The sequence below is a fragment of the Sceloporus occidentalis genome, unplaced genomic scaffold (assembly GCF_023333645.1).
Source record: "Sceloporus occidentalis isolate IW3139 unplaced genomic scaffold, rSceOcc1.0.p SCAF_101, whole genome shotgun sequence".
In the NCBI taxonomy this organism is placed as follows: domain Eukaryota; kingdom Metazoa; phylum Chordata; class Lepidosauria; order Squamata; family Phrynosomatidae; genus Sceloporus; species Sceloporus occidentalis.
The window spans coordinates 3,293,114-3,316,737 of record NW_028317081.1 but is presented as its reverse complement, the minus strand read 5'-3'; the positions used below and the strand labels follow the sequence as shown (position 1 = coordinate 3,316,737).

At 47.6% G+C, this 23,624-nt stretch overlaps 1 protein-coding gene across 1 annotated transcript in view; it reads left to right on the top strand.

Annotated features, from left to right (window-relative positions):
• The window catches only part of LOC149283997 (polyadenylate-binding protein-interacting protein 1-like), a 46,049-nt gene that overhangs the window by 21,717 nt on the left and 708 nt on the right, over positions 1–23,624 (top strand). The window lies entirely within an intron of this gene.

The window sequence follows — 23,624 nt, the reverse complement described above, 5'->3', positions numbered from 1 at the left end:
TTATAATTTGCTATTTGGTTATTTGATAAAATGATGCGGTCTTTAATGTTAATCATTTTAAACAATTTCTTAAGAATCATATTAGAACATTACATCATGTTTTATAGTGAGGTGCTACAATAATAAAGGTTTTGTATCAGCTAAGATTTTGATGCTGCATATCTGTTGTGTTTTTTAGGTTGTATGTAAGAATCGAATGGACAATGCAAATTATTAAAAAGTCTATCATGGCAAAGACATCTGACATTCAACAAGAGACAACCCTTTTTGTTTCTCGCAGTTCTGACGGCGACCATACTGATGATTGATGGTTCTAAGAAAGATCTACAGAGTCAAGAAGATATACAGATTTGACAACCAATTTATAGACAATTTAACAATACTCAAGGGTTCCCAGACATAATTAAGAAGAAAAGAGAAATTGATGATTTTAATGGTCATGTGTGTTTTGGTGTAATGAAAGGGTACTTATTAGTTTGTAACATTAGAATTAACGTCACTAGACAAAGTAATGTGAGGTTAAATGTTACGATAGGGCCTAAACATTTATTTAGTTGGACTAAAGGGACCTACACACAAGATGATAAATTTGGGTTTTGGGAACATATCATAAACAAAGTAGCTTTATTGAGTATAGTAATAGGATGCAGTAATAATGTATGTGAAGGTACATGTTTAATACCTATGGCAGATAAAGAAGAAACATTGTTTCCTATGAGAGTATTGGGAGTACCTGTCAGTAGTACACAATTATTATTTTATAAATTAGAGTATCCTGATTTTGTTTTTTCCACAGATATGTCAGAAACGGAACAGTTAGATTTGTCTGCATGTTTACATTTTGTGTCCAAAATTATTTGTTTGTCTTATCAAGCTGAAACTATATATCATTCATGTTTTCATAACCAGAGCTCATGTTCAGGTACAATTCAAAGTGTGAAAACATCTAACGATCTTGTAACGCCTATAGAGAAAGGTAGAGTATGTGTACAGGTAATGTCTAATGGGGAATTGATTAAAGCAATGTTTTCTAAATGTACGCATACAGAAATATTATCGAAAGGTCTGTATTGTATTGATGGCGATCCAATAGCAATCTATATATATGGAACTCAGATTAATGTTTCTCAAATTAATTCTCAAAAATTAAATGTTTTGCCACTACAGTTTAATTTATCACAAGTAAGTCAATTTCCATGGCAAAAGTGGGCAAATGAGATAAGGAAAGATGTAGGATTTTTAAATGTCTTGCAAAAACAATTAAAAGAAGCACAGATTGTATTTCAACATGAGCAAGGTAAACTCAAAAACATAGAACATGAATGGTCAATAGTCTCAGGTACATCTTGGTGGAAAAACTTTGCTAAGTCAACAGAAATTATGGCAAAATCATCTGTTGGCTCCGCTATCACCAATGTTTTGTTACATCCATTTATTATTGTTTTATTTGTGTCTTTTATATGTATTATTTTTCAAATATGTTTATTATGTAGAATAAGAAAATCATATTTAACTATTCGAGAAAAGATAAAGCAAGGAGAGATGATATTAAGGGAAACTTTAAGACGTAGGATGCATCAGTCTTCCACAGATTCTTTTTTATAATATTATCGTTTACATATCTTCCTGCACTCACTGAATGTGATATGAATGTGATACGAATGTTGTATGAATGGACAGCAAACATTTATTTATGGTACATAACCATAAACAGGGGGAAGTGTAAGAAATCATTTTTATACTTTTATTTTGTTCTGCACATTTTAGGCCTGAATGCAACTTGAGTGCTAGGAACATATGGTATCAATTAAGTGACGTAGTTTAGAGGGTCTTCTGTGGAATGCCGGTGTATCCTATTACTGTTCCAATAGGATTCCTTTACGTATACCCTAACCAAATGTAAAGGGGTATAAATTGGCATGACTACAAGGACAAGGTCTCTTTCCACGCTCTTTCCACGCTCTTTCCACGCTCTTTCCACGCTCTTTCCACGCTCTTTCCACGCTCTTTCCACGCTCTTTCCACGCTCTTTCCACGCTCTTTCCACGCTCTCATCTTCATCTCACCAAGATACTTAGCCTACAGTACCTTTTATCAACATTTGTTCCAGCATTGGTATTGTATGAATTGATAATTTGTTATCGAATAAACCTTATTAATAAGACATAGAAGCTGTGGTCTTGATTGCTGTTTGATCACTGGAGAAGCTTAGATATTCAAGACAAAGAATATTCTAACAGTGAATATCACTTGTTTAAATGGTTCTTTGTCCTTCGTACAGGCTTTGGGGTGGCTGTGACTCCTCTTACAAAGAGTACGCAGAAGAAACAGGAGTCTGAAGTGTCAACGTGAATCGGAACACACATGACAACTTATCCACAACTGACTTTAACCCCTTCACGACCTTTGCCGGTTCAGGACCGTCATGACAAGAAGGTCACTAAATGACCTTTGACGGTCCTGAACCGTCAAAAAATTAAATAAGCTTAGAAAGTGATCAACGATCACTTTCTTCGCTTAAACGGCGTTACTGTAATGCCTCGATGTCGAGGCATTCAGTAACGCCGAGATCGGCATCGGGGGCCATGTCTGGCCCCTCCCCGGGGCGTCAACAGCCGCCATACATTGTATGGCGGCGGACGCCCGTTTTAAAAGCGTTTAGGAGGCGATCAACGATCGCCTCCTAAACTTAAATGGTGTCGCTGGAATGCCTCGATCAGGAGGCATCCAGCGACACCAAACACTTACCTCTGGGTGGGCTGTGACCGCTCCGGAGAGCGGTCACAGCCGCAGCTGCCGGTGATCTTCGCCATCAGCAAGATGGCGGCGGCCCGGGAAAAAAAACAATAAAGAAAGAGTTCGCTAGACGGTCTCCTGACCCTCTAGAGAACTCTGGCTCCACCTGCAGGTTGAATACAGGTACTGCATTCAACCAAGCAAGTCAATGGAACCCAGCTTTCTAATCACTATGTGATTAGCAAAATATTCAAAAAAAAAAAAAATGAAAAAAAAAAATGTGCTAACATTTAAAAATAATTATGCAGTGATGTCACTTGATGAACCATCCAGTACCAGCAAAATGTGTAAAAAAAATTATAAAAAACGTATTAAAAAAATAAAATAAAAAAATAAAGTTTATTTTGAGCAAGTGCTAAAATTTCTCAAAAATCTCAACAAAGAGTTAAAATAAAAGCACTTCAAATACCCAAGGGGTGTCTAATATATAAAAAAATGGCTGATGGGGTAAATTGGAGTGGCCGAGCTCAAAGATAGGGTATAGGTACAGACTGACCAAAATGGAGAAAAAAAGCGCACTTCCCAAATATGGCATTTTAAATCTCAAACAACCCGACAAAGCCATGCATGTCGGGTATCACTGCACTCAGGAGATGTTCCTGAACACACATTGGGGTGTTGTTTGACAGTGACATATACCAGAACCTGTATATCTATAACTAAAGTACAATTTGTGTGAAAAAAAAATAAAAATAATTACTATTACAAAGTTTGACAAAGTGTAGTTCTATAATTGGTGCATGGAAAGGGTTAAAATAACAGCATTTGGAATACCCTGGGGTGTCTAGTTTTCAAAAATATAGGGTTTGAATGGGTTAAATTGAGTTAACCCGCTTCAAAGATATTCCAAAGAGGAGATGGAGGCAGAATGACCAAATGACCACCTGGATTACGCATGCCCCAAAAGTAGCCTTTTACCAGCCAAACAATCTGACACACCCATGCATGTGGGGTATCGCTGTACTCAGGAGATGTTCCTGAGCACATATTGGGGGGTTGTTTGACAGTGACATATACCAGGACCTGTATATCTATAACTAAAGTACAATTTGTGTGAAAAAAAAAAAAAAAAAAATTACTATTACAAAGTTTGACAAAGTGTAGTTCTATAATTGGTGCATGGAAAGGGTTAAAATAACCGCATTTGGAATACCCTGGGGTGTCTAGTTTTCAAAAATATATGGTTTAAATGGGTTAAATTGAGTTAACCGGCTTCAAAGATATTCCAAAGAGGAGATGGAGGCAGACTGACCAGATTTGCTAAAAAAGATTTGGAAATCATAAAACGCTGCTTGTACTTATTGCCCTATAACTTACAAAAAACAGCAAAAAAAACATAAAAACATTGGGTATTTCTAAACTCAGGACAAGTAGTAGAATCTATTTAGCTAGTTTTTTTACTTGCTTTTTTAGGTGAGTAAAAGATTTTTCAAATAAAAGTCATAAAATGTGTTTTTTTTCAATTTTTCACCATGTTTTTTTTGTTTTTTATAGTAAATAAGATGATACGATCAAAATAATGGTATCTGAAGAAAGCCCATCTTGTCCTGAAAAAAACAATATATAACTTATGTGGGTACACTAAATGGGTGAGGAGAAAATTACAGCTGAACACAAGCACCACAAAAGTGTCAAAACAGCCTCGGTCCCACAGGGTACAAAACGAAAAATGAGCCCGGTCCTTAAGGGGTTAAAGGCCCGGTGCATTTAATTTATATTACAGAGTAGGAGAAACCACACTCAGAGATTCCCATCAGTAGGGTGAAGTTATTCAGAGTTGCTCTTCTGCATGTTTCTCTGATAACCTGTATGAACCTTCCCCAAGAACATTGATTCAGTAGAAACTCTTTGAAGATGACAATGTATCAACACTCTCCTGTAGAAGAAATGTTGAAGAAAAGACCTCAGAGGTCCAGAAAGCTTATGGGCCTATACCATGGAACAGGTTAAAAAAGTATAAAGATCAGTGGGTGCTGGATTATGTAGCAAGAAGGAAAAATAGGAAACTAGAAATGTATGTACCTTTGGAATCCAGGTAGATAATTCCGATTATGACACTCCAGCCTAAAAAGCTTCCCTCCACCAATTGGTGTACCCAAAACAAAAGTGCTTTGTGAAGACATTCTGGCTCTTAGGTACCCAGCCAGACATGTAGAGTATGTTCTCTCCTCCATACACAATGAAAGTGCACGTCAGGTATTTCCATAATCTAAAAAACATTTACTGGATTTCTCTACCATAACACATAACCTGTGCCAAAAAATTCTAAACAACACAGATGCATTGGTGAAAAAAGTTTAGGAACTTACTTCTATAGCTAATTTTGGCAGTGATAGGTGGCATGTGTGTTCTGAAGCCACTAGTGACATATCCTAGATTGGGTGGTATTTTTGGCTTCTTTGTTTAACATTTCCAGTTACAAACCCAACATACTAAATGTAAAAAAACAACAGTTCCAAAACGGCAATATACACCTTAAAAGCACTGTTAAAATGCTCAAAATGCATATAAAGTCTGGACACCTGAATTGTTGTTGGGGGTATGTTCTGTCAATTTAACTGATTTAGTGACAGATTAGATAAATATATGAAAAATATGCTAAATGTTTAACTATGATGTGTGTGGAGATACAAACTACTTCTCTACATCAGAAAAAAGATGCACTGATGCAACTTTGTAACCTTTTAAATTCATACATTGTACTTTTTTGTACACCTGTGCATTGGTGTTTTTTAATAAAGCATGAAATGCCTGGCTAAGAGCCCTAAGGAAGCCAGCCCTGCAGCTCTTTAGTGTATACACTGGTTGGGCCCCATCCACTGGTCTGGATAAACTCCGTTAATTTTTGTTATTACATATGGTTACAGTTACTTTGAGTCAATAGTACCAAAAACCACAACAGACAAAAATGGTCATTTAATTTATTTATTATTAATTTAATAATCCAATTAATTAGGCCACAAAGAGCTGATCATGGTGACAGCTACCTCTGGACTCACGTAGAGTCACCTTTCAGCACACAGGAGAGGAAAAACCCCATTAGGGGAAACCTCTGGGGAACCATGGCTTGAAAGATTGTCCTTCCCTCTGGACACTAAGAGGTTAACTGTGTATTTATACCTGTAGACAAGAAATGGCAAAAAGTAACTGACAAATATAGACATAGCATTAAACATGGACATGGCACTTCTCATAGACATAGCATTACACATGGACGTAGCATTACACATGGAGGTAGCATTAAATATTGAGATACCAATGAACATGGATATAGAAATACACATTGATATAGCACTACATATGGAGAAAGCACTACACAAGGACATAGCATTATAAATAGACATAACATTAAACATGGACAAAGCAGTAAACATGGACATAGCATTACACATGAACAAAGCATTAAATATGGACATAGCATTACACATGGACATAGCGTTACCAATCGACAGCATTACACATAAAGATAACAATACACATGGAGATAGCATTAAACATGTACATTGGATTAAACATGGACATCGCGTTACACACGAAGATAGCATTAAACATGGACATGACATTACACATGAAGATAGCATTAAACATGTACATTGGATTAAATATGGACATCGCATTACACATGGAGATAGCATTAAACAGGGATATAGGAATAAACATGGATATAGCACCACATGGGGACATAGAAGTACACAAGGACATAGCATTACACATGGACATAACATTAAACATGCACATAGCATTTCACATGAAGATAGTATTAAACATTGACATAGCATTTACACATTGTCAGGGTCCGTACACCAGACCCCGACGCAGTGACTCACCTGAGTACCCGCTTATCGCAGGTCCAGCGCTGCGTCTTCGGTCCTCTCCGTCTCCTCTGCATTCCGCATGGCTGCAGCTGGGAGGGGCGCGCGCCCTCACTCAACTTTACGCGTCCCCACTCAGAAATTGCGGGGAACATGCTTAGGTGACATCACGCCAGGGGGTGTAGCGTTCTTCAGAAAGCAAATTTAAAACCAAGCACTGAACATTGCTCAGAACCAAAACGAAGACTTGTTTATTTTTCACACACAGGGCTGGATATATCCAGCAAAACACATACATAAAAGAAGATATTGGGATACAAACCGCCCCCTTAATCTGCCTCCCAGAGACAACATGGACAGTCTTTACAAAGTCAGGGCCCATAGCCAATAGGGAGGAGGGTGGCTGTCAGGCCTCTCCAGTGGCACCAGTGATGGAGGGTTCTGTCAAAATTCCTGTGTACCAGACCCGGCTGTTGCTTGGACTCTGCTCACCTGCCTTAATTCCTGTCTCCCGGTCCCGACTGTTCCTGGGTCTCTTCTAACCTGCCTGGATTCCTGTGTGCCGGACCCGGGTGCTCCTTGATCTATACTCACCTACCTGGATTCTTGTGTGCCGTACCCGGCTGTTCTTAGGACTCTGCTCACTTACCTAGATTCCTGTGTGCAGGACCCAGCTGTTCCTTGGACTCTGCTCACCTACCTTGATTCCTGTGCGCCGGACCCCACTGTTCCTTTAACTCTGCTCATCTACGTTGTTTCCTGTGCGCCAGACCCGCCGACTCCTTGGACTCTGCTCACCTACCTTGATTCCTGTGCGCCGACTCCTTGGACTCTGCTCACCTACCTTGATTCCTGTGCGCTGACTCCTTGGACTCTGCTTACCTACCTTGATTCCTATGCGTCAACTCCTTCGACTCTGCTCACCTACATTGTTTCCTGTGCGCCAGACCCACTGACTCCTTGGACTCTGCTCACCTACCTTGATTCCTGTGCGTCGACTCCTTGGACTCTGCTCACCTACCTTGGTTGCTGTGATCCAGACCCTGGACTCTGCTCACCTACCTTGCTTCCTGTGCGCCGCAATCCCCCGACTCCTTGGACTCTGCTCACCTACCTTGATTCCTGTGCGCCAGACCCACCGACTCCTTGGACTTTGCTCACCTATCTTGATTCCTGTGCGCCAAACCCCCCGACTCCTTGGACTCTGCTCACCTACCTTGATTCCTGTGTGCCGACTCTTTGGACTCTGCTCACCTACCTTGATTCCTATGCGTCAACTCCTTGGACTCTGCTCACCTACATTGTTTCCTGTGCGCCAGACCCACTGACTCCTTGGACTCTGCTCACCTACCTTGATTCCTGTTCGCCAGACACGCCGACCCCTTGGACTCTGCTCACCTACCTTGATTCCCGTGCGCCAGACCCGCCGACTCCTTGGACTCTGATCACCTACCTTGATTCCTGGGCACCAGACCTGCCGACTACTTGGATTCTGTCACATACCTTTATTCCTCTGCGCCGACTCCTTGGACTCTGTGCGTCAGGCTCGCCGACTCCTCGGACTCTGCTCAGCTACCTTGATTCCTGTGTGCTAGACCCGCCGACTCCTTGGACTCTGCTCACCTACCTTGATTCCAGTGCGCCAGACCCGCCGACTCCTTGGATTCTATCACCTACCTTGATTCCTGTGCGCCAGACACGTCAACTCCTTGGATTATGCTCACTTACCTTGATTCCTGTGCTCTAGACCAGCCGACTCCTTGGACTCTGCTCACCTACCTTGATTCCTGTGTGCCAACTCCTTGGACTCTGCTCACCTACCATGATTCCTGTGCGCCGACTCCTTGGACTCTGCTCACCTACCTTGATTCCTGTGCGCTGACTCCTTGGACTCTGCTTACCTACCTTGATTCCTGTGCTTCGACTCCTTGGACTCTGCTCACCTACATTGTTTCCTGTGCGTCAGACCAACTGACTCCTTGGACTCTGCTCACCTACCTTGATTCCTGGGCGCCAGACCTGCCAACTACTTGGATTCTGTCACATACCTTTATTCCTCTGCGCCGACTCCTTGGACTCTGTGCGCCAGGCCCGCCGACTCCTTGGACTCTGCTCAGCTAACTTGATTCCTGTGTGCTAGACCCGCCGACTCCTTGGACTCTGCTCACCTACCTTGATTCCAGTGCGCCAGACCCGCCGACTCCTTGGATTCTATCACCTACCTTGATTCCCGTGCGCCAGACTCACCGACTCCTTGGACTCTGCTCACCTACCTTGATTCCTGTGCGCCAGTCCCTTGGACTCTGCTCGAATACCTTGTTTCCTGTGCGCCAGACACGCTGACTCCTTGGACTCTGCTCACCTAACTTGATTCCTGTGCGCTAGACCCGCCGACTCCTTGGACTCTGCTCACCTACCTTGATTCCTGTGCGCTGACTCCTTGGACTCTGCTTACCTACCTTGATTCCTATGCGTCGACTCCTTGGACTCTGCTCACCTACATTGTTTCCTGTGCGCCAGACCCACTGACTCCTTGGACTCTGCTCACCTACCTTGATTCATGTGCGCTAGACCCGCCGACTCCTTGGATTCTGTCACCTACCTTGATTCCTGTGTACCAACTCCTTGGACTCTGCTCACCTACCTTGATTCCTGTGCGCCAGACCCGCAGACTCCTTGGACTCTGCTCACCTACCTTGATTACCGTGCGCCAGTTCCGCCGTCTTCTTGGATTCTGTCACCTACCTTGATTCCTGTGTGCCAACTCCTTGGACTCTGCTCACCTACCTTGATTCCTGTGTGCCAGACCCGCAGACTCCTTGGACTCTGCTCACCTACCTTGATTCCCATGCGCCAGTCCCGCCGTCTTCTTGGATTCTGTCACCTACCTTGATTCCTGTGTGCCAAGTCCTTGGACTCTGCTCACCTACCTTGATTCCTGTGCGCCAGACCCTTGGACTCTGCTCACCTACATTGTTTCCTCTGCGCCAGACCCGCCGACTCCTTGGACTCTGCTCACTTACCTTGATTCCTGTGCGTCAGCCCAACCGACTTCTTGGACTCTGCTCACCTACCTTGATTCCTGTGCGCCAGACATGCCGACTCCTTGGAGTCTGCTCATCTACCTTGATTCCTGTGGGCCGACTCCTTGGACTCTGCTCACTACCTTGGTTGCTGTGCTCCAGACCCTGGATTCTGCCCAACTACCTGGCTTCCCGTGTGCCAGAGTCCGCCGACTCCTTCGACTCTGCTCACCTACCTTGATTCCAATGCGCCAGACCAGCCGACTCCTTGGACTCTGCTCACCTATCTTGTTTCTTGTGCGCCAGACCCACCGACTCCTTGGACTCTGCTCACTACCTTGGTTGCTGTGCTCCAGACCGTGGATTCTGCTCACCTACCTTGATTCCTGTGCACCAGACCAGCTGACTCCTTGGACTCTGCTCACCTACCTTGATTCCTGTGCACCAGAACCTGGACTCTGCTCACCTACCTTGATTCCTGTGCGTCAGACCCGCCGACTCCTTGGACTCTGCTCACCTTCCTTGATTCCTGTGCCCCAGACCCACCTACTCCTTGGACTCTGCTCACCTACCTTAAATCCTGTGCGCCAAGCCCGCCGACTCCTTGGACTCTGCTCACCTAACTTAAATCCTGTGCGCCAAGCCCACCGACTCCTTGGACTCTGCTCACTTACCTTGATTCCTGTGCGCCAGACCCTTGGACTCTGCTCGACTACCTTGTTTCCTGTGCACCAGACACGTCAACTCCTTGGATTATGCTCACTTACCTTGATTTCTGTGCTCCAGACCAGCCGAGTCCTTGGACTCTGCTCACCTACCTTGATTCCTGTGCGCCAAGCCCGCCGACTCCTTGGACTCTGCTCACCTACCTTGATTCCTGTGTGCCAACTCCTTGGACTCTGCTCACCTACCATGATTCCTGTGCGCCGACTCCTTGGACTCTGCTCACCTACCTTGACTCCTATGCGCTGACTCCTTGGACTCTGCTTACCTACCTTGATTCCTGTGCGTCGACTCCTTGGACTCTGCTCACCTACAATGTTTCCTCTGCGTCAGACCCACTGACTCCTTCGACTCTGCTCACCTACCATGATTCCTGTGCGCCGACTCCTAGGACTCTGCTCACCTACATTGTTTCATCTGCGCCAGACCCGCCGACTCCTTGGACTCTGCTCACCTACCTTGATTCCTGGGCGCCAGACCCTTGGACTCTGCTCGACTACCTTGTTTCCTGTGCACCAGACACATCAACTCCTTGGATTCTGCTCACTTACCTTGATTCCTGTGCTCCAGAGCAGCGGACTCCTTGGACTCTGCTCACCTACCATGATTCCTGTGCGCCGACTCCTTGGACTCTGCTCACCTACCTTTATTACTGTGCGCTGACTCCTTGGACTCTGCTCACCTACCTTGATTCCTGTGCGCCAGACCCGCCGACTCCTTGGATTCTTTCACCTAACTTGATTCCTGTGCGCCAGACCCACCGACTCCTTGGACTCTGCTCACCTACCTTAATTCCTGTGCGTCGACTCCTTGGACTCTGCTTGACTACCTTGTTTCCTGTGTACCAGAAACCTCAACTCCTTGGAATCTGCTGACTTACCTTGATTCCTGTGCTCCAGACCCACCAACTCCTTGGACTCTGCTCACCTACCTTGATTCCTGTGCGTCGACTCCTTGGACTCTGCTCACCTTTATTGTTTCCTCTGCGTCAGACCCACTGACTCCTTGGACTCTGCTCACCTACCTTGATTCCTGTGTGCCAACTCCTTGGACTCTGCTTACCTACCTTGATTCCTGTGCGTCGACTCCTAGGACTCTGCTCACCTATATTGTTTCCTCTGCGCCAGACCCGCCGATTCCTTGGACTCTGCTCACCTACCTTGATTCCTGTGCGCCAGACCCTTGGACTCTGCTCGACTACCTTGATTCCTGTGTGCCAACTCCTTGGACTCTGCTCACCTACCATGATTTCTGTGCGCCGACTCCTTGGACTCTGCTCACCTACCTTGATTCTTGTGCGCTGACTCCTTGGACTCTGCTTACCTACCTTGATTCCTGTGCGTCGACTCCTTGGACTCTGCTCACCTACATTGTTTCCTCTGCGTCAGACCCACTGACTCCTTGGACTCTGCTCACCTACCTTGATTCCTGTGCGTCGACTCCTTGGACTCTGCTCACCTTTATTGTTTCCTTTGCGTCAGACCCACTGACTCCTTGGACTCTGCTCACCTACCTTGATTCCTGTGTGCCAACTCCTTGGACTCTGCTTACCTACCTTGATTCCTGTGCGTCGACTCCTAGGACTCTGCTCACCTATATTGTTTCCTCTGCGCCAGACCCGCCGACTCCTTGGACTCTGCTCACCTACCTTGATTCCTGTGCGCCAGACCCTTGGACTCTGCTCGACTACCTTGATTCCTGTGTGCCAACTCCTTGGACTCTGCTCACCTACCATGATTCCTGTGCGCCGACTCCTTGGACTCTGCTCACCTACCTTGATTCCTGTGCGCTGACTCCTTGGACTCTGCTTACCTACCTTGATTCCGGTGCGTCGACTCCTTGGACTCTGCTCACCTACATTGTTTCCTCTGCGTCAGACCCACTGACTCCTTGGACTCTGCTCACCTACCTTGATTCCTGGGCGCCAGACCTGCCGACTACTTGGATTCTGTCGCATACCTTTATTCCTTTGCGCCGACTCCTTGGACTCTGTGCGCCAGGCCCGCCAACTCCTTGGACTCTGCTCACCTAATTTAAATCCTGTGCGCCAAGCCCACCGACTCCTTGGACTCTGCTCACTTACCTTGATTCCTGTGCGCCAGACCCTTGGACTCTGCTCGACTACCTTGTTTCCTGTGCACCAGACACGTCAACTCCTTGGATTATGCTCACTTACCTTGATTTCTGTGCTCCAGACCAGCCGAGTCCTTGGACTCTGCTCACCTACCTTGATTCCTGTGCGCCAAGCCCGCCGACTCCTTGGACTCTTCTCACCTACCTTGATTCCTGTGTGCCAACTTCTTGGACTCTGCTCACCTACCATGATTCCTGTGCGCCGACTCCTTGGACTCTTCTCATCTACCTTGATTCCTGTGCGCTGACTCCTTGGACTCTGCTTACCTACCTTGATTCCTGTGCGTCGACTCTGCTCACCTACATTGTTTCCTCTGCGTCAGACCCACTGACTCCTTCGACTCTGCTCACCTACCTTGATTCCTGGGCGCCAGACCCGCCGAATCCTTGGATTCTGTCACCTACCTTGATTCCTGTGTGCCAACTCCTTGGACTCTGCTCACCTACCATGATTCCTGTGCGCCGACTCCTTGGACTCTGCTCACCTACCTTTATTACTGTGCGCTGACTCCTTGGACTCTGCTTACCTACCTTGATTCCTGCGCGTCGACTCCTTGGACTCTGCTCACCTACCTTGATTCCTGTGCGCCAGACCCGCCGACTCCTTGGATTCTGTCACCAAACTTGATTCCTGCGCCTCGACTCCTTGGACTCTGCTTGACTACCTTGTTTCCTGTGTACCAGACACGTCAACTCCTTGGATTCTGCTCACTTACCTTGATTCCTGTGCTCCAGACCCACCGACTCCTTGGACTCTGCTCACCTACCTTGATTCCTGTGCGTCGACTCCTTGGACTCTGCTCACCTTTATTGTTTCCTCTGCGTCAGACCCACTGACTCCTTGGACTCTGCTCACCTACCTTGATTCCTGTGTGCCAACTCCTTGGACTCTGCTTACCTACCTTGATTCCTGTGCATCGACTCCTAGGACTCTGCTCACCTATATTGTTTCCTCTGCGCCAGACCCGCCGATTCCTTGGACTCTGCTCACCTACCTTGATTCCTGTGTGCCAGACCCTTGGACTCTGTCGACTACCTTGATTCCTGTGTGCCAACTCCTTGGACTCTGCTCACCTACCATGATTCCTGTGCGCCGACTCCTTGGACTCTGCTCACCTACCTTGATTCCTGTGCGTCGACTCCTTGGACTCTGCTCACCTACATTGTTTCCTCTGCGTCAGACCCACTGACTCCTTGGACTCTGCTCACCTACCTTGATTCCTGTGCGTCGACTCCTTGGACTCTGCTCACCTTTATTGTTTCCTCTGCGTCAGACCCACTGACTCCTTGGACTCTGCTCACCTACCTTGATTCCTGTGTGCCAACTCCTTGGACTCTGCTCACCTACCATGATTCCTGTGCGCCGACTCCTTGGACTCTGCTCATCTACCTTGATTCCTGTGCGCTGACTCCTTGGACTCTGCTTACCTACCTTGATTCCTGTGCGTCGACTCCTTGGACTCTGCTCACCTACATTGTTTCCTCTGCGTCAGACCCACTGACTCCTTCGACTCTGCTCACCTACCTTGATTCCTGGGCGCCAGACCCGCCGAATCCTTGGATTCTGTCACCTACCTTGATTCCTGTGTGCCAACTCCTTGGACTCTGCTCACCTACCATGATTCCTGTGCGCCGACTCCTTGGACTCTGCTCACCTACCTTTATTACTGTGCGCTGACTCCTTGGACTCTGCTTACCTACCTTGATTCCTGTGCGTCGACTCCTTGGACTCTGCTCACCTACCTTGATTCCTGTGCGCCAGACCCGCCGACTCCTTGGATTCTTTCACCTAACTTGATTCCTGTGCTCCAGACCCACCGACTCCTTGGACTCTGCTTACCTACCTTGATTCCTGTGCGTCGACTCCTTGGACTCTGCTCACCTACATTGTTTCCTCTGCGTCAGACCCACTGACTCCTTGGACTCTGCTCACCTACCTTGATTCCTGGGCGCCAGACCTGCCGACTACTTGGATTCTGTCACATACCTTTATTCCTTTGCGCCGACTCCTTGGACTCTGCTCACCTACATTGTTTCCTCTGCGCCAGGCCCGCCAACTCCTTGGACTCTGCTCACCTACCTTGATTCCAGTGCGCCAGACCCGCCGACTCCTAGGATTCTGCTCACCTACCTTAATTCCTGTGCGTCGACTCCTTGGATTCTGCTCACCTACCTTGATTCCTGTGCGCCAGACATGCCGACTCCTTGGACTCTTCTCACCTACCTTGATTCCTGTGCGCCGACTCCTTGGACTCTGCTCACCTACCTTGATTCCTGTGCGCCAGACCCGCCGACTCCTTGGATTCTGTCACCAAACTTGATTCCTGTGCGCCAGACCCACCGACTCCTTGGACTCTGCTCACCTACCTTGATTCCTGTGCGTCGACTCCTTGGACTCTGCTCACCTATATTGTTTCCTCTGCGTCAGACCCACTGACTCCTTGGACTCTGCTCACCTACCTCGATTCCTGGACGCCAGACCCGCCGACTCCTTGGATTCTGTCACCTACCTTGATTCCTGTGTGCCAACTCCTTGGACTCTGCTCACCTACCATGATTCCTGTGCGCCGATTCCTTGGACTCTGCTCACCTACCTTGATTCCTGTGCGCTGACTCCTTGGACTCTGCTTACCTACCTTGATTCCTGTGCGTCGACTCCTAGGACTCTGCTCACCTACATTGTTTCATCTGCGCCAGACCCGCCGACTCCTTGGACTCTGCTCACCTACCTTGATTCCTGTGCGCCAGACCCTTGGACTCTGCTCGACTACCTTGTTTCCTGTGCACCAGACATGTCAACTCCTTGGATTCTGCTCACTTACCTTGATTCCTGTGCTCCGGACCAGCCGACTCCTTGGACTCTGCTCACCTACCTTGATTCCTGTGTGCCAACTCCTTGGACTCTGCTCACCTACCATGATTCCTGTGCGTCGACTCCTTGGACTCTGCTCACCTACATTGTTTCCTCTGCGTCAGACCCACTGACTCCTTGGACTCTGCTCACCTACCTTGATTCCTGGGCGCCAGACCTGCCGAGTCCTTGGACTCTGCTCACCTACCTTGATTCCTGGGCGCCAGACCTGCCGACTACTTGGATTCTGTCACATACCTTTATTCCTTTGCGCCGACTCCTTGGACTCTGTGCGCCAGGCCCGCCGACTCCTTGGACTCTGCTCACCTACCTTGATTCCTGTGTGCCAGCTCCTTGGACTTTGCTCACCTACCATAATTCCTGTGCGCATACTCCTTGGACTCTGCTCACCTACCTTGATTCCTGTGCGTCGACTCCTTGGACTCTGCTCACCTATATTGTTTCCTCTGCGTCAGACCCACTGACTCCTTGGACTCTGCTCACCTACCTTGATTCCTGGATGCCAGACCCGCCGACTCCTTGGATTCTGTCACTTACCTTGATTCCTGTGTGCCGACTCCTTGGACTCTGCTTACCTACCTTGATTCCTGTGCGTCGACTCCTAGGACTCTGCTCACCTACATTGTTTCATCTGCGCCAGACCCGCCGACTCCTTGGACTCTGCTCACCTACCTTGATTCCTGTGCGCCAGACCCTTGGACTCTGCTCGACTACCTTGTTTCCTGTGCACCAGACACATCAACTCCTTGGATTCTGCTCACTTACCTTGATTCCTGTGCTCAAGAGCAGCGGACTCCTTGGACTCTGCTCACCTACCATGATTCCTGTGCGCCGACTCCTTGGATTCTGCTCACCTACCTTGATTCCTGTGCGTCGACTCCTTGGACTCCGCTCACCTACCTTGATTCCTGGGCGCCAGACCCGCCGACTCCTTGGATTCTGTCACCTACCTTGATTCCTGTGTGCCAACTCTTTGGATTCTTCTCACCTACCATGATTCCTGTGCACCGACTCCTTGGACTCTTCTCACCTACCATGATTCCTGTGCGCCGACTCCTTGGACTCTGCTCACCTACCTTGATTCCTGTGCGTCGACTCCTTGGACTCTGCTCACCTACCTTGATTCCTGTGCGCCAGACCCGCCGACTCCTTGGATTCTTTCACCTAACTTGATTCCTGTGCGCCAGACCCACCGACTCCTTGGACTCTGCTCACCTACCTTAATTCCTGTGCCTCGACTCCTTGGACTCTGCTTGACTACCTTGTTTCCTGTGTACCAGACACGTCAACTCCTTGGATTCTGCTCACTTACCTTGATTCCTGTGCTCCAGACCCACCGACTCCTTGGACTCTGCTTACCTACCTTGATTCCTGTGCGTCGACTCCTTGGACTCTGCTCACCTACATTGTTTCCTCTGCGTCAGACCCACTGACTCCTTGGACTCTGCTCACCTACCTTGATTCCTGGGCGCCAGACCTGCCGACTACTTGGATTCTGTCACATACCTTTATTCCTTTGCGCCGACTCCTTGGACTCTGCTCACCTACATTGTTTCCTCTGCGCCAGGCCCGCCAACTCCTTGGACTCTGCTCACCTACCTTGATTCCAGTGCGCCAGACCCGCCGACTCCTAGGATTCTGCTCACCTATCTTAATTCCTGTGCGTCGACTCCTTGGATTCTGCTCACCTACCTTGATTCCTGTGCGCCAGACATGCCGACTCCTTGGACTCTTCTCACCTACCTTGATTCCTGTGCGCCGACTCCTTGGACTCTGCTCACCTACCTTGATTCCTGTGCGCTGACTCCTTGGACTCTGCTTACCTACCTTGATTCCTGTGCGCCAGACATGCCGACTCCTTGGACTCTGCTCACCTACCATGATTCCTGTGCGCCGATTCCTTGGACTCTGCTCACCTACCTTGATTCCTGTGCGCTGACTCCTTGGACTCTGCTTACCTACCTTGATTCCTGTGCGTCGACTCCTAGGACTCTGCTCACCTACATTGTTTCATCTGCGCCAGACCCGCCGACTCCTTGGACTCTGCTCACCTACCTTGATTCCTGTGCGCCAGACCCTTGGACTCTGCTCGACTACCTTGTTTCCTGTGCACCAGACATGTCAACTCCTTGGATTCTGCTCACTTACCTTGATTCCTGTGCTCCGGACCAGCCGACTCCTTGGACTCTGCTCACCTACCTTGATTCCTGTGTGCCAACTCCTTGGACTCTGCTCACCTACCATGATTCCTGTGCGTCGACTCCTTGGACTCTGCTCACCTACATTGTTTCCTCTGCGTCAGACCCACTGACTCCTTGGACTCTGCTCACCTACCTTGATTCCTGGGCGCCAGACCTGCCGAGTCCTTGGACTCTGCTCACCTACCTTGATTCCTGGGCGCCAGACCTGCCGACTACTTGGATTCTGTCACATACCTTTATTCCTTTGCGCCGACTCCTTGGACTCTGTGCGCCAGGCCCGCCGACTCCTTGGACTCTGCTCACCTACCTTGATTCCTGTGTGCCAGCTCCTTGGACTTTGCTCACCTACCATAATTCCTGTGCGCATACTCCTTGGACTCTGCTCACCTACCTTGATTCCTGTGCGTCGACTCCTTGGACTCTGCTCACCTATATTGTTTCCTCTGCGTCAGACCCACTGACTCCTTGGACTCTGCTCACCTACCTTGATTCCTGGATGCCAGACCCGCCGACTCCTTGGATTCTGTCACTTACCTTGATTCCTGTGTGCCGACTCCTTGGACTCTGCTTACCTACCTTGATTCCTGTGCGTCGACTCCTAGGACTCTGCTCACCTACATTGTTTCATCTGCGCCAGACCCGCCGACTCCTTGGACTCTGCTCACCTACCTTGATTCCTGTGCGCCAGACCCTTGGACTCTGCTCGACTACCTTGTTTCCTGTGCACCAGACACATCAACTCCTTGGATTCTGCTCACTTACCTTGATTCCTGTGCTCAAGAGCAGCGGACTCCTTGGACTCTGCTCACCTACCATGATTCCTGTGCGCCGACTCCTTGGATTCTGCTCACCTACCTTGATTCCTGTGCGTCGACTCCTTGGACTCCGCTCACCTACCTTGATTCCTGGGCGCCAGACCCGCCGACTCCTTGGATTCTGTCACCTACCTTGATTCCTGTGTGCCAACTCTTTGGATTCTTCTCACCTACCATGATTCCTGTGCACCGACTCCTTGGACTCTTCTCACCTACCATGATTCCTGTGCGCCGACTCCTTGGACTCTGCTCACCTACCTTGATTCCTGTGCGTCGACTCCTTGGACTCTGCTCACCTACCTTGATTCCTGTGCGCCAGACCCGCCGACTCCTTGGATTCTTTCACCTAACTTGATTCCTGTGCGCCAGACCCACCGACTCCTTGGACTCTGCTCACCTACCTTAATTCCTGTGCCTCGACTCCTTGGACTCTGCTTGACTACCTTGTTTCCTGTGTACCAGACACGTCAACTCCTTGGATTCTGCTCACTTACCTTGATTCCTGTGCTCCAGACCCACCGACTCCTTGGACTCTGCTTACCTACCTTGATTCCTGTGCGTCGACTCCTTGGACTCTGCTCACCTACATTGTTTCCTCTGCGTCAGACCCACTGACTCCTTGGACTCTGCTCACCTACCTTGATTCCTGGGCGCCAGACCTGCCGACTACTTGGATTCTGTCACATACCTTTATTCCTTTGCGCCGACTCCTTGGACTCTGCTCACCTACATTGTTTCCTCTGCGCCAGGCCCGCCAACTCCTTGGACTCTGCTCACCTACCTTGATTCCAGTGCGCCAGACCCGCCGACTCCTAGGATTCTGCTCACCTATCTTAATTCCTGTGCGTCGACTCCTTGGATTCTGCTCACCTACCTTGATTCCTGTGCGCCAGACATGCCGACTCCTTGGACTCTTCTCACCTACCTTGATTCCTGTGCGCCGACTCCTTGGACTCTGCTCACCTACCTTGATTCCTGTGCGCCAGACCCGCCGACTCCTTGGATTCTGTCACCAAACTTGATTCCTGTGCGCCAGACCCACCGACTCCTTGGACTCTGCTCACCTACCTTGATTCCTGTGCGTCGACTCCTTGGACTCTGCTCACATATATTGTTTCCTCTGCGTCAGACCCACTGACTCCTTGGACTCTGCTCACCTACCTCGATTCCTGGACGCCAGACCCGCCGACTCCTTGGATTCTGTCACCTACCTTGATTCCTGTGTGCCAACTCCTTGGACTCTGCTCACCTACCATGATTCCTGTGCGCCGATTCCTTGGACTCTGCTCACCTACCTTGATTCCTGTGCGCTGACTCCTTGGACTCTGCTTACCTACCTTGATTCCTGTGCGTCGACTCCTAGGACTCTGCTCACCTACATTGTTTCATCTGCGCCAGACCCGCCGACTCCTTGGACTCTGCTCACCTACCTTGATTCCTGTGCGCCAGACACGCCGACTCCTTGAATTCTGTCACCTAACTTGATTCCTGTGCGCCAGACCCACCAACTCCTTGGACTCTGCTCACCTACCTTGATTCCTGTGCTCCAGACCAGCCGACTCCTTGGACTCTGCTCACCTACCCTGATTCCTGTGTGCCAACTCCTTGGACTCTGCTCACCTACCTTGATTCCTGTGCGTCGACTCCTTGGACTCTGCTCACCTATATTGTTTCCTCTGTGTCAGACCCACTGACTCCTTGGACTCTGCTCACCTACCTTGATTCCTGGGCACCAGACCCGCAGACTCCTTGGATTCTGTCACCTAACTTGATTCCTGTGTGCCAACTCCTTGGACTCTGCTCACCTACCATGATTCCTGTGCGCCGACTCCTTGGACTCTGTTCACCTACTGTCACGATCACGGCCGGAGTACGGTCCGGGGGGACTCACCGCGTCGCACTCCCGTGCGGAGTGCGTCGCCCGAGTACCCGCGGCGTCACAGCCCCGTCCGGGACGCGTCGCCCGGGTGCTCGTGGCATCGAGCTCCGGTGCGGAGTGCATCTCCCGAGTACCCCCGAGTGGCGGGTACTCGGTACTTACCCCTCCCGGGACGATCCAGCGGCACAGGGTCCTCTTCCGCGGCGGTTCACAAGAATGAACCGCCGCACAGTGATGGACACCTACGGTGTCACAGGACACGCCCCCCTGTCAATCCTCTACCCCTATGGAGGAGAAACACGTCCATTGGACGTCATCATAGTTGGGGGCGGGATCTGGAAGGGCGGCAGGTTTAAAAGCAGAGCACTGACACCAGTTCAGTGCTCAGTTGTTTTTACAACTAGCTGCTGTATCTACCTGGTGTTTACCTGTCTATGTTGATTCCTGTTACCGACCTTGGCTTGTATTCTGACCACGTTACCCTCTCAGCTCCTGACCCGGCTTGTTTTGACCATTCTCTGCCTGCTGCCTGTTACCGACCTTGGCTTGATTCCTGACCACGTTAACCTCTCAGCTCCTGACCCGGCTTGTTTTGACCATTCTCTGCCTGCTGCCTGTTACCGACCTTGGCTTGATTCCTGACCACGTTAACCTCTCAGCTCCTGACCCGGCTTGTTTTGACCATTCTCTGCCTGCTGCCTGTTACCGACCTTGGCTTGATTCCTGACCACGTTAACCTCTCAGCTCCTGACCCGGCTTGTTTTGACCATTCTCTGCCTGATACCTGGTACCGACCTCGGCTTGATTCCTGACCTCGTTTACTTCTCTGCTCCTAAACCTGGAGTATCTGACTAAGAAGAGACAGGTCCGTTTGTTTCCTGCATCCTGGTTTCCACACCTTTGCAAACGTAACACCTACCTTGATTCCTGGGTGCCAGACCCGCAGACTCCTTGGATTCTGTCACCTAACTTGATTCCTGTGTGCCAACTCCTTGGACTCTGCTCACCTACCATGATTCCTGTGCGCCGACTCCTTGGACTCTGTTCACCTACCTTGATTCCTGTGCCCCAGACCCGGCGACTCCTTGGATTCTGTCACCTACCTTACCTTGTACAATATCGGTTACTATTATTATTATTATTTATATAAAGTCACCATATTCTGCAGTGCTGTATAATGTGTGTTATTAGTATTGATTTATATAGTGCCATCATATTCCGCAGTGCTGTATAATGTGCGTTATTATTATTGATATATCGCCATCAAATTCCGTAGCGCTGTACAATGCGTGTTATTATTATTTCTTTTATATCTTCATCCTACTCTGCAGCGCTGTAGAATGTGTTATTATTAATAGTGATATATCACCATCATATTCCACAACTCTGTACAATGTGTGTTATTATTATTCATATAGTGCCATCCTATTCTGCAGCACTGTAAAATGTGTTATTATTTTTGATTAATATAGCGCCAACATATTCCGCAGCGCTGTACAATGTGTTATCATTATTAGTATTGATTTATATAGCGCCATCATATACCGCTGCATTGTACAATGTGTTATTATTATTATTGATTTATATTTCATCATCATATTCTTCGGCACTGTATAATGTGTATTATTATTTTTGATTTATATAGCACCATCATACTGACATTTTCTAAAAGCAAGTGTTGCTATAAAGGGAATAAGGTCAATAAACTAATCACAAATAAACTTCAAAAAGAAAACAGCAAAGAGGTTAATTACTAAAATTATAGATACTGATAAAAAAGTTATGAACCCTGATAAAATTGTGTTACGTTTTTGAAAATTTTAGCAAACTCTGTACAATCTCCTATCAATACTTCACCGAGGAATATTTTAAAGATAAAAATGGGATGAAAATTATAGTTCAGTCGTTGATTCCTGCAAACCAAGTAGGTGTCGGTGAATAATAGAAGAGTATTAGACACATTAGACTTCAGCCTTTGACAGATTCAGATGGAATCTCTTCTTAAAATCTCTAGAAACCTTTGGATTTAATGCTAGAATGATAGATGCTATAGGCTTTATATACTATCGCTACTGCTAGAGTAACGGGAACAGGTTTCTCCTCATCACCACTCTTATATATTGTCTCATTGGGACCCTTGGCCGTCTCGAATAGAGAAAACCCAAGCATTAAATGCTTCACTACTGCACACGGGGAGCCTTTATGCCGATGATATACTAATCGCCAAGGAAAATCTGGAGATCTCGGTATAAGAAATAGTGAAAGCTATAAACGAATACGCCATATTTTCAGAATACAAGCTCCATTTAGAAAAACATTCCAAACCATGTGAAATGCAAATTGATAAACAAACTTTGTTTTTACCCGGGCTAAAGATGACATTAAACACCTAGGAATAAATATGTTAAATAAGTGGTGGAGGATAACTTCCTACTTAATTAAAATCTGAAAGAGTGGAAAACGCTGGAGATTAACGGTGAGGAAAAATAAATTCTATTAAAGCCAATATTCTCCCATAATTGACATATCTTATTCAGATGATCTCTTGTTTCTAAACCCTGATTAAAACTATTACAAACAGCATTCTCTAAATGTATTTTATTAGGTAGCAAAGCGTGATATAAAATATTATAATGCTAGCAGGTTGGTCCATGCTCTCATTACCCAAAAATACAAACTAGAGATGTGACAGATGGCCCCATATATAGCTGGATATCGCTAGTATTAAAAATGTACTCACTTTGTATGGCGTCCTGATAAAACTAATGCCTCGATGCTAGATACGGTTTCAACTCTTTAGTCTTAAGCAATATATTAAAATTCTGGTTCAGGAAAGTGTTCCAATGTGGAAAATAAGGTGATTTCCTCTCAACTAATCGGGATACTGGATAAAAATACAACCGATTTTAACATTACAATGAGAGAGGGTGCGTGAGAGGAAATGTGGGCTTCTGACAACAAATTTCGTTTCTGAATTTAAATTGGCCCACCGGAAACAAGCAAAAGGTATTCTTACCTAACACTCCCTGAACCTGAGAAAAAAAAAGGCTAGAGTTATTATTAGGCTTTTACCCATTTGTTGGCCAAATCAGGATGTTTTCAGTCGTTTTAGGTTTTTCGGCATCCGCTACGCTCTTCCTCTGTATGTCTCCGTATTTGAGGAGCTGCGTGTTATTGGTGTGATTGTTAATATCTGTGTTTTGCCAAAAGATCAGTAATACATGTGTTAGAGAGAGCTACATATATGTTTTCTCTGGAAGATGAATAGTGTGTGTGTGTTACAGAGAGCTGTCACTGTGTCTGTGTGCAGGAGCGTCTGTGTGTCAGAACTATGACATCATAAGACATGAGCGTTGCTGGAGATCAGCCT